The sequence below is a fragment of the Pleurodeles waltl genome, chromosome 9 (assembly GCF_031143425.1).
Source record: "Pleurodeles waltl isolate 20211129_DDA chromosome 9, aPleWal1.hap1.20221129, whole genome shotgun sequence".
Taxonomy (NCBI): Eukaryota; Metazoa; Chordata; class Amphibia; order Caudata; family Salamandridae; genus Pleurodeles; species Pleurodeles waltl.
Genome location: NC_090448.1, coordinates 759942585 through 759955312, shown reverse-complemented (window position 1 = coordinate 759955312; position 12728 = coordinate 759942585).

Genomic DNA, 12728 nt, shown 5'->3' with positions numbered 1-12728 from the left:
TGATGCTTCAGGTAAGGAGCAGCTGCCTCAACAATTGGTAAACCCTGCAAAGCTTCCATTAGCCCTTGCTGCAAGTTTTACATATATCTTGATGCTGTCATCAAACTCTTGCATGGGTGCTCGGAAAGAAATGTTTTAGAACTGATTTCTTGAAGAATGTGTATGAGATTTATCATTATGCACAAAAATGAATATCAGTTAAAAGTTGTTGAGCTGCTTCAAATAAATATGGTGTCTCCTTCAATTCTATTAGGAGTGCACTACAGGTCTTTTGCAAACTTAAACAGCTGACACCTGTTCCGGTTCAGTTAGAGTGGATGAAAGTCCTATGAGGCAGCACCTGGAAACGTTTTGAAATTATTGATGAGATACATATAAGAATTTCCTACATAAGAACGAATACTGAGTGCAGGAGGTTAATGCACAATGATCTCTGCCTGCTTTAGTGACCACATTACATTCCCCATCAAGGCTGTCAGTGGCAGCTCTCAAGCTGTATGAGAATATTTGAGAAGTTACCGAGCAGTACAAGCAATACCTTCTCTTTTTCCATCTATCAAAGGTCTTCCTGTCTTTGAAGGAAGGTGTCAGTTTGTGCTAAGACTCTGGTTGGAGCCTTGTCTTTCTCAGGGGGAGGCAGGCAAAGAGGAGTAAATTCAGGCAAAGAATTGTCCACTTCCCCAGCCTCAGCTGAGAAGCCCCAGTGACTCAACAGTGGACGAGCCGTCGTCCTCTACAACACCATATGAAGTCTAATGTATTTCAGTTGAGGCAAAACCTTCCCTCTACCATCTCCGCTGGACTCAGTTCACCATAGATTCTGGGTCTGTTTTAGTCAGTAGCACATAGGTTCTTTAGCTTCATTCAGTAGCAGCACTGTCCCAGGCCTCTCTTGAGCTGTTCTCCCACTTCCCCAAAAGGTCACTTTTCCAGGCCCATAGAGATTTTTGGTAGACCACTGATGAAGACTAGATACTAGTGTACAAACCTGTGACGATACATGCTGTCCTTGTCAAGACCTGATAAAAGTGCTAATGGAGATGACTACTCCAAGAGTTATTTCTCCACCCTAATTCTATTGATATGTTTGAAAGTGAGACAGGGTGACTGTTGTAACATTTCATCTGGGGCATAGTATCATAAAGTAACTTTTTCTGTGTAAAGGTGCCCACCTTCCCTGAAACTTGTGGTTAATGATCCCATCCCTTACCCACACCTCTCAAGCCACCCAACCCATACATCCTGGCAAAGGGTGGGCAGATAAGGACACCTCTCTGTAGTGTCTTCCCCATTAGAACCTGGAAAAAACATAGTCCTGGAATCCTTTGGTTTGTCTCTCATTCTCCCTTAAACGATTTCCTACCGCTTCTATTTCCATTAAAAGAAAATATATTCCTTCCACAATTTCTCGAACATCACCAGAGCTGCGAGTTGCACCTTCACTGCTCCTAGGTGACCCATACATAAATCCATTCCTGAGGTGACCATGGTAATCCTTGGGTTGTGCCTCCACCACTTCTGGGTGGTACAATGTGGACCCACCTCTAAGGTGAATCTCTCAAAGGCATGTCTTCACTTCGGAGTGAAACCCATAAACCCTGTAATGAGGTGCCTGTGTTAATCCTTGGGTTGAGCCTCTAACCCTTTGGGGGGTACCACATAGATCATCCACTGAGGCCCCCATGCATTCCTTGGTTTGCACTTTCATTACTTTGCTGTAATATACTACCCCCTACACTGAGGTGTCTGAATTTCATTGGGTTGCACCTACACAACATCTGGGGGGGATAATAAAGACCTTTATAGATTATCCACGGAGGCACCCATGCATTCCTTGGTTTGCACTTTCATTACTTTGCAGTAATATAGTACCCCCTACACTGAGGTGTCTGAATTTCATTGGGTTGCACCTACACAACATTTGGGGGGGGGAATCATAAAGACCTTTTACTCAGGTGTCTATAGTAGCCCTTGTCTTTCCGCCTCCATATCCAGATGGACTCAACAAACCTCCACTGTGACACCAGTTGTGTTCTTTTTGTCTCACCTTCACTGAACCCTGAAGGTCTCCAAAAGGGTGAATGAATATTGCTTGTAGGGGCTGGATATTAGGTATCACCTTTCAGGATTCTTTATTGCTAGCATGTCTGACTGTGATCTTTAGTTCTAGGCTGCCTGTAGCTATATGTAGTGTATGCCTTCCGATTGCTACTCTCCCTCTTGGGCCTCTTTCAAAGGTCGTTATATGATAGAAACTTCTAGCTACAGATTCCTTACCTTAGAATTGTCCCCAGGCATCAGACTGGATCCAGAAATTGGGCCGTGCTCCCATTTGCTTTGGGAATCGTTGGCAAGGTGGTGCCTGTGGTCCCGGTGGAGGCCCAGTCCATACGCTCCCAAGCTATGGGCAGAAGGCAGACAGGAAATACTCTGCTAAATTCACGATCTGATGTGAAGTGGACATGACCAACTCAATAGGCAGAGTGGTTTCTTCTGTGACCTTACAGTGCCGTCAGTGGCTGAGAATGACTAACTTTTCAGGAATGTCCAAACTTTGCTTATGGATATGCCATTTCAAGGCTCCCATCCAGACAGGGCGGACTCAGCGCTGGAGCATTTCGAGGATAGCAAAGCTACAATCAGGCCCATGGGTCACCACAGCACACAAGCTACCCAGCCTCTGCGTGACCAAAGATGCGGTACCTCCAGAGCCCATGGGTCAGGCAGCTAGAGGTCGGTGCCAGAACCCCCTGCAGCTTCCAACCCTCTTTCAGTCACCCTCCAACCTTCATGGGTAACAAGTTAGCAGCAGAATACCCCATCACCTGCGCCACTGGAGGTTGATAATGTTAGAGCGCCTGGGTCTCCTGATTGTCTGAAGGAGTTACTCCCTTCATGGCTACCTCTTCTCATATGCCACCCTCTTGTGACAGGCTGATGGATGCCCATCTCTTGTTACTCCACCAGGAAGTGGTGGCTCTCTTGGTCAACGGAGCCATAGAGAGAATGCCCACGCCAGAAGTAGGTTATGGTTGATATTCCTGCTACTTTCTGGTGCCCGAGAACGATGGAGGCCTTTATCCTAGGGATACCTGTCACTCCTGGGATGGGGGGTCCATCTGGGAGAGGTGGAAATCAGAGGTCTCTGGTCTCCGGCAGAATCGAACTCTACATCATCCTACTGGCGCTCAAAGCGATACGGCTGGCATTGAAAGCCTTTCTACCTTTCATCAAGGGAAGGCTAGTGCAGGTGTTCATGGACAACACCACTGCCATGTGGTAGTGCAACAAACAAGGCGGGGTGGGTTGTGGACCCTTGGTTAAGTGGCTCTGCGCCTATAGACATGGCTGGAATGTCATTACATTTCCCTGGTGGTTCAACACGAGGTGGGCTCTCTGGAAGCCTGGTGGACAAATTCAGCCGAAGATGCCAAGCAAATCACAAATGGTGTCTCCATCTGGAGGTGGTGCAAGGTCTCTCTCAGCAGTGGGGAGAGCATTGGTTAGATCTGTTCTCCACTGTCTAGAACACACAATGTCAGCAGTTTTGCGTGCTTGAGTTTCCAAGGCGGCACTCGCTCTGAGACACTTTTCGTCGTGAGTGAAGCTCCAGCCTTTTTTATGCCTTTCTGCCCATACCACTCCTCCCCAGGGTTCGCAAGAACATCAGGAATGAAAGGGCCCAATTCATCCTTGTAGCTCCGGACTGGGCTCAGAGAGGTTGATATCCTGAGTTGTTGAGCATGGTCATTGGTCCTCCTCTCAGGTTTGGCTTTTGGGAGGATCTTCTGTCCCAGCAGCAGGGGAGGCTTCTGCACCCAAACATGTCAACTCTCCGATTTCATGCATGGAGACTCCGCTGCGACAGTTGATAGCTTTCATCCATCCGTCTGCAGTCTGCAATATCATCTTGGCAGTCAGGCATCTCTTCACCAAGACTGTATACTTCTGTCTTGAGGCAAGTTTGTGGCTTAGTGTTCAGAAAATAAGGTTCACCCCCTTTCTCAGGTCCTTCTGTTTATTCTTTCTCTTGCCCAGCTGGCCTCTGCTCTGGGCACCTTAAAGAGCTATTTTTCTGCCATCTCAGCCTGTCTGTGGTTGCCAGCTCAGCCATCCCTCTTCAAACTCCCTATTGTAAATACGTTTTTGAAAGGTCTTCAACACATGTTCCCACCTTCACCCTTTAGTATGAATGTGAGGTCTCATTGGGACCTCAATTTAGTACTCACTTTTCTGATGTGCATCCTTTTCAAGTCTCTGCACAACTGTACTCTCAGGCTTCTTACGATGAAGACAGCCTTACTAGTGGCCATAGCATCCAAACCTGAGAGTCGTGAGCTCCAGGCTTTCTCATCTGAGCCTCCCTTCATCAACATCTTCCCCGACAAGCTTATCTTTCACACCAGAGCCTCCTTCCTTCCACAGGTGGTCACTCCCTTTCATGTAGGTCAATCCATCACCATGCATACCTTTTACACCCTACTGCATCCCTGTAAGGAAGAGGAGAGACTCCACCGACTGGACCCAAAAAGAGCGTTGTCTTCTACCGCGACTGACCGAAAGAGTTCTGCATGGATGACCAATGCTTTTTGGGGTATGCTGGAGTAAAAAAGGGGAAGGCCGTGCAGATCTGCAAAAAAATCTGTTACACATTGGCAAAGAAGCAACTCCTAGAAGATTTACGTACTCGTTCCACCAGAGCTAAGGCTGTGACCACTGTGTTGGCACTCAAGTCCAGATCGTGGACATCTGCCGGACAGCAACTTAGGCTTCTCTGCACATGTTCGACAATCACTACTGCCTGGAAACTCAGGTCCATCAATTTGAAACCTTTTCCCGTTCGGCCCTGTAGGACTTTTTGGTGTGAAATTGTTTTGCATTCCCAACTGCAGAGATATATTCCTTGGGCATCTATTCTAAGGTAAGGAATCTGCAGCTAGAAGTCTCTGTCACCTGGACAAGTCGCTTACCTTTGGTAATGCCTTATCTGGTAGTGAGACTATCTAGCTGCAGATTTCTTACCGACCCACCCATCCTCTCTGCTGTGTGAATGGATTTCTAGGGACAAGGTTTTTCCCCCTTTTTTAAGGCCCTAGTTTTCCTCACTAGTGTACAGTGTTCTTCGTGGCTCCACACTCCTGAAGTGGAAAGCCATGAAAAGAAACTGATTTCAGTGCCCTGGGATGGTGCCTATACTGTCACGGGGGGGGGGGGGGGCGGCGGCGGCGGTGGAGGAAGGAGATGTACTGCTTATGAAAAAAACTTCTGGATCCAGTCTGATGCCTGGGAGTAATTCTAAGGTAAGAAATCAGTGGCTAGATAGTCTCTACCAGTTAAGGTGTTACTTAAGGCAAGTAACTTGTTTGACAAGGGGAGCATGCCTCTAGTTACTCTTTAATGCTCCTGGACAAGCACTAGACTACTTTTTGTGGTCAATAATTTTAACCAATATATGGTTGTGTATAGTTCTCTTGTCACTTTTCAGTAGAGACTTTGGAGCATTTACTCTGGTTGCAATTTATCGCAGTACTCCTCTAGGTTGTTCCTGGGAAACCCCAGTGGGCACTTACCTTGGCTGCCTAACCAGCGTATGCTGTTAGATACTTATTTGCTGTATCTGGAAGGACCGTGTAAACCATATATATTGGATGTCCGTAACCAGTGCAATTAAGCAAGTCGATCCTTGGTAGCATTCCTATATTGGTGTTTCTTCTGTACATGCTTTTGGGTTACTTCTTATTGCTCCTGAATGATCTTTGATCATTTACCATGGGCAGCTTTATTCAGTGCATACATGTGGCTGGCTTTGAATACCCAGTATTTTTAACTTGGCGATAGACCCAACAACAGTGGTCAGTGGTTTTCCTTGTCTGTATCTGTCCCTCCCTTGAAGAATATCCTCTTTACCATTGCTCTGATTGGCTGGCTTCTGTATTTTAACTGCTCACTTTTAGGGAACTTTTTTTCTCTCATGGATTAAGCACTCCATACAAGTGCATGTGTTTTTCAGGCTTCTTCTCCTCTGCCCTGTGTGCTCCTCCTAAAAGCCCATACTCACTCCATATTTCTCTCTCTTGTACTTCTCCCATCTGCCCGCCGTGTCCATGATGTCTTCAGCTTCATGGCCTCTCCCTCGCTCCGCCTTTTACTGTTATTTTCATGTGCTCCTTGCTATGTCATGTATTTCTCCAAACTGTTGTCAAGTAGGTTCTCATTGGGGTAATGAGGCTACTGGATTTGGGTGGTAAGATCGCATAGGTTGTGGGTACTGTGTACAATTCCACACCTGGTTACACCAGTCGGCCTAATCCGGGGTTTCCGTCTAACTAGTAGCGCCCCATCTCTGACTAAGATGATTGTGGCAACCCAGCTCATGGGAAGAATCGGAATCGTGGTACATCAGATCTCATCCCGGTCTCTCAGCTACCAAGATCTCACTCAGGTAAAGACAACAGAGACAGAATATATTTAAATATCTGTATCTTAGATAAAAGCAGGTGCATAGCAATAATGAGGATAATGAAAAACAATAGGAGTAGGCATGTGACAAAAAATGTAAAACACAAAAACACTCCTACAGTCCTGTCTAAACAGTGGAGTGGATCTATAACCCCTCATCTACGCTTAGTATGAGCACAGCGTACTAAGCCTAATCTGCCCTTCAGGTTTCCCCCCCTGAGAGAACATCATCCCTCATACCTGAAGAAGAGGCTTGAGGTCTAAAGAGACACGGCTCCCATCCAGTTCAGGGCTCAGCAGCCTAAGCAAGCGGCTGAAGCGAAGCTTGTAAGAATCAGCATACAGTCATGGTAATATGGCTGGAATCTCCATCTAACGTGTCTGGGACTGAGGGGTGTTTTATAATAAAACCTCTGACATTCTAAGAAATGGTCCCCACATATGAGTGTGTGGTTTTCTGTGAATGCAGGAGACACAGCATACAACGTTTGTCGGCAACCCTATTTGACTGTAGCCTTGGAGAAAGCACAAAGTGAGTTGCATGTCCTACTTAGAACACAATGCTTTCCTTGGCGAAAGGACAAGAAGATAGAGAGAAATAAAACAGCACCGCAAATGAATCTATTGCTAGAAAAACAAAGCAATGCCATGTAAAATGTAACAGGCTGAAAGTGCACAGTGGCAGGCTTAGTTGGCTAAAACAACGTGTCTAAAACCTAACTAAAATAGCCATACAACACTGTCCTTCAAGCTCCATGGTGTTCTCACCATGTTTGGTTTTCTCCCTGCCCCTTTGTTGCTCTCTCCCCCATGTGATTCTTTTCCCCTACTTGCCCCAACCTACTCCTATAGGTGTAGAAAAAGGCAGAGAACTGGCCTGTGCACAAAATGGCACGAAATCAAACTCTACTGCTACTGTTCTGTACTCTTGCTAAAACCGTTGTTAACCTGGATCTTTTGTTGACAACAAAGAAGCCTTCAAGTGAACACCTCAAGCATGCTATCGAAGATCATACTAACACTGAATAAGAAAACTGTCAGCTATCCTCTCTGTACCCACAGTCTTGTTGACAAAGAGTCTATCGGCATTGTCCCCGTCAACGACCATATTATTAACACCCAGATTGACATTGACACATTGATGACGATCACATTGTCTATCACAGGACCAGTGTGCATGCTTTCAATAGCAGATCTGATTTTTCTACTACCTAGGGTGGTTCTGTCAGCTTATTCACATTCACCACTGAATGTCTTCACTCAGCTGTCAGTGCAGGTCTTCACTCAGGTGACAGTGCAGCTTCTGGATTCGGAACCAGAGGCAGATTTTAGCAACTAGGAGCAGGCCTCAGACATGGGTTATAGGCCAGCACAGTGAGGCATAGCTACAGACATGAATATGAGGAAGGTGATTGTGGAGATTCACTGAAAGAAAGAGACATCAGTCCCTCCAACACCAAGAGACATGTGACATAGATTTGTGGCAGCTGCTGCAGTGTGCTGGAGGCAAGGGTGGCTCAGGTCTATGTACATTCTGTGTAGATGAGCTAGTGAAGATAGTTAACCTGCCCTAGATGAACAAACCTGTTGTGTCAAAGATGTGAGTGATGCCCTCCAAAGTGTAAATACAGACACAGTGCACTTGGTAGGAGCCCCACAATAAATACAGGTTCCTGTCCTTTGATGGTGCCAACAGGTTTACTAGCGAGTCTACAACAAATGTAGTGGTCAATGTTGCAAAATCTTTCCCTCTAGGTAGTTTGCCTATCACCAAGGCTCTTCCTTAGGAAGAGGCAAAATCCATCAGAGCTACCACACATCTGCTGGGAAGAAGAGTGGTGCCTCACAGTCATGCTGCCAGGATTATACTAAATAAGCCTTACTTGTCCATGCTACTGCTTCGGTCCATGAACCCCCATGCAGGCCATAATTGGGGAAGAGTCTCCTACTTTATACCAGAATGGGCCACAGTTACCATGGATCGCTGGGTACTCCAGAAAGTGCATTACAGGCACACTAAGGAGTTCATGAAATGTCTATTCACTACCCCACTCAGGAAGGAACAACATATACATCTACTGGAGGTTCTACAGGAAATCATTATTTTTCTTCTCAAATGAGCAATGGATCAGGTGCTGGAGCCCCAGAAAAATCTGGTTTCTACACCAGGTTCTTTTTAGTCAGGAAATGGGAAAATTGAGCCCTATCCTACACTTTGGAGAGCGCAACATACTTCTGAAGAAACATTCATTTTGGATGGTCCCTTTGGAATAGGTCCTTCTGTTGCTGCTGGAAAGAGAGTTCTAGTCTTAGATTTACAGGAAGCCCACTTTCATGTTCCCAAACCACAGGCAGTATCCACTGTTCTCTGTTGTGGTCACCACTTCCAGTTTGAAGGGCTCCTTTTTGACTTGAAATCTACCCTTGGAGAGTCACAAAATATCTAGCATCTGTGCCAGCCTTTCTACAGGGACAGTATTGCCTAGGACACTCCTATCTGGATGAGTGACTTGTGAAGGCTCCTTCGAAAGAAGAGGAACACTCCTCCAGAGTGACTTGCATCAACCTGTTTTATCTATTGGATCAGACACTGAATATGCACGCGTCCTTCAGACTACAACAAGATTTAAGTTATGATGCAATCCTAGTTACAAAGATTAGCATGGCATTTTCCTCCACAGAGCTAGTTGAAAAACTTCAAACATTGGTAACATGTATTTGGTCCCAGTCAGGGCTTAGAAACCACTACTGGGCCATTTCTCATCCTGCAGCATAGGACTAGTTCCCTTCTGCTGGTTACAGATGAAACCAAGCAAAGCAGAGCTAAACCAGCAATTGTAACAGTCAGTAGAGTCATAGGATGAAAGAGTGATAGTTTCCAGATACCTCAAGCAAGTTTTATTGTCCTGGAGGTTTCTGGATAACCTCAAAGCAAGAGTTGCCTTCCAGCCTACACTGACATGGACTGTCTTGACAATGGATGCTTCTGTGGAAGAATGAGGAGCTCCAACACAGAAGCTGTCCACAGGGTCTCTAGTCTCACAAGGATAAACCACACCCCATAAACATGTTGGAGGTATCAGCCATGACACTAGACCTCCAGGTGGTAAGCACCTTCCACGACTAATGGTCCAGGCTATATTTATCAGGATGGACAATATGACCGTAATGTACTGCATAGTCAAATGGGGGCACATAGTCTCAATCTCTATTATAGGAAATACAACTGCTATGGCACTGGGACTTAGCAAACAAGATGACCTTCTCAGTGGATACCTGCCAGCCATCCTGAATAGGCAGGCAGATGCTCTCAGCTGTGTGCCCTGTTGGATTGCCATGGGTAAGCACTACATCCGGATCTGATACAGCATGGTTTCTGGACACTGAACCTGTTTGCCACCTTGCAGAATAAGAAATCCCTGTACAATGCAAACAGGTGCTGGCAGCTTGGGTCCATGGGCAATTCTTTCTCAATCTCATTGTTGAACGACTGCGTATGCTGCTCTGCTGTTTCCTCTCATTGACGGAGTGTTGAGGAAGGCTAAGGTGGTGCTATGTTTACTGATATTGATAGCCACAATATGGCTGTGCCAATTATGGTATACCTCCTCTGTGCGACTGCCCTGATACCTACTGATCCAATTGAAGAACCACCCTAAACTTTAGTCCTCACACAACTACCAAGTCCTGTGCCATTATTTCAAGTCTCTCAACCTCATCTTGACATTCCCAGAGATTTCAGGGTAATATTGGCAAAGGCATGTGTGCCAGCCATGACAAAAACTGACAACACTTTAAGTGAAAATGCTTTTGTGAGTGGTGAAAGAATAAAGGACTAAATCCCATTTTGATGAAACCCGACCATGTGCTGCTGCACCATCTACATCTTGCCCAAGAAGTTCTTAATTATTCCTCAAGTATCAAGATTTAGAAGGACAGATTATGTTCGAATAGTTCATAATATGGGTTTTTAGGGAGACACCCTGTACAACAACCACAAATAAGTGTCAGATGTTTTCATAGATTTTCATCTGAGTGAACCTGTCCTTCTTCGTTCTTTCTTTTGAAACCCCACTACATCAATGGAAACAGCTTTCAATTTGTTGGATGTATATAGGTGCATGGCTAGATCAAAGGACATACATACTTTTACATTTACATTTATTTATTAACGTGCTTAGTAAATTAAGACCTTTACACAGAACGTAATGTTCACTAATCGCAATACAATTTCATATCCAAACCTTATCCAATGTCAAAATTATTTTTTAAAATACAAAACTTTGTAATTTATACAAGCTTTAAGATCCCAAATAAAATTCCATTATGTTTTTATTGATACATATGAGTAAAATAATACATACGTATTCTCCCTAAAACAGTCCAATGTTAATTTGATTATTAAAAATAAAAATCCTAGCATACCAGTATCTCATTGGCTAAAAGCCTGTGGACAAAATCGCTGTGTGTCTGCTGACATCTTGTCAGTTATGACTCTAAAACTGATAAATCTAACGACCAGAACTCAAACTCGTTCCACAGCCACTACTGATTTTATTGTACTGTGAGCTTCCAGTTTTTCGAGGCCTGTCTTAGAAACTTTACTAACCCAACATTCAATGAAGTGACCAAGATATTAAGGCAGGCGATCACAGCCTGCCTACGAGTACATATCAGTCTCGGATTGAACAAGACCTTGAGGTACCTTCTTTGTTCTTGCCCTAAGCTTTGGCATATACAAATCAGGTGTAACAGATCTCCAACTCCACACCCACCCAGAGAGCAAGATTACGTTAATCCAGGGCTAGCCCTTTGTGCAAAATCTTGACCTGGAAGTTGACCAAATCTGTATTTAATAAAAATATATTTTTTTGTTTTTTTGACCAACCCTGGTCCACATACAACTGACATTTTAGCATTTTATACTCCTTGATTATAGACCATGAATGGGATCTACCAACAATGAGACTCTTATCCACAACCAGGGACTTTTTCTTTACCATACGATTAATGATTTTTTTTTTTAAAGCGGCCACTGGCAAACTCTGATCCCATAATGAACCGGCACCGAGATCATCCAAAGACTGGTCAAAAATATAACCGTGAGGAGGATCTCTGTTTCATATTTAACTCTTTCCAGAGAGCTTGGCTTAACCCATTTTTGTTTGCAAGTTGCACGCTTTTCCAGAGTTTAATGTGGGCACCCTGTCTTGCAATCACTTGATTCACATACCCGAACTCCAGCCTAATTTGGGCCTGAGATGCTTTCTTGGGAAGGTGGAAAAAAAACTTTCCCAATGATCCCATTCAGGGTAATTGCGTCCCTAACCCTCAGGGCTTCGCCTCTGTAGGTAACACTTGGAATTAACTTGGCGGCTATCACCTGTAACAGAGACCTAAAACTTGGGCCATCTAGCACTCTTACTAAGGAACAAAAAGCAAGCAGCAAGGTATTTTCGTTTCGTATTAAATCTGTTATCATGGGGGAGAATGACACCCTCTCGCCTAATAATACCCCCAAGTATCTATATACTTTGACTTGTTCACGTTTTGAGACTTGTTGGTACCACTTATGTTTTTTTGTCTTCTGCTTATTTCCATAATCTTTGTTTTCTTCTCATTTATAACTAAACCATTTTGTAGAGCAAAATCTGCCAGTTTTGTTACCAAATGCTGTAGTCCAATTTTCGCGTAACTTAAAAGGACATCGTCAGCATAAAACAGATTTGAGATCCCCAATCTTTGGGGGGTGCACATTTAACCCATTTAATAAATAGGACAGATCTGATAAATAAAGATTGAAAAGATATGGTGCTAGGACGCAGCCTTGTTTAAGACCGCGTTTAGTCCCCACCTTCCTTGATTGAAAGGTACCATTGTTTTGCTTTCACTAATGACCGAGCTGACAAAAATCTCTGGAATGCACTTCTCACTTCACAGAAGACATTTATTATTATTTCACCACGAGGTTCCTAAAAAAGGAGATTAGTAGATCGAAAGCACACGTTTAACAATAGTCACAGCAATGGAAGGAAAATATACCACAATTATTCTTAACTGCAATGTACGCAGCAAATATATGTAGTTATGATTATGCAAAGCAAAGAATAAAGTAAAAATTAATCACCGTAGGGCCTGCCAAGCTGTTCATCTTTCTCATGCCAGCAAGATCCTGACCCAGTTCAACTGCGAGAAAGAGATCTCCACCCTCACAGGACAGATATGTCAAGCATTCGATGTCTAATCCTGACCGCGGTCTTGGAAATTCC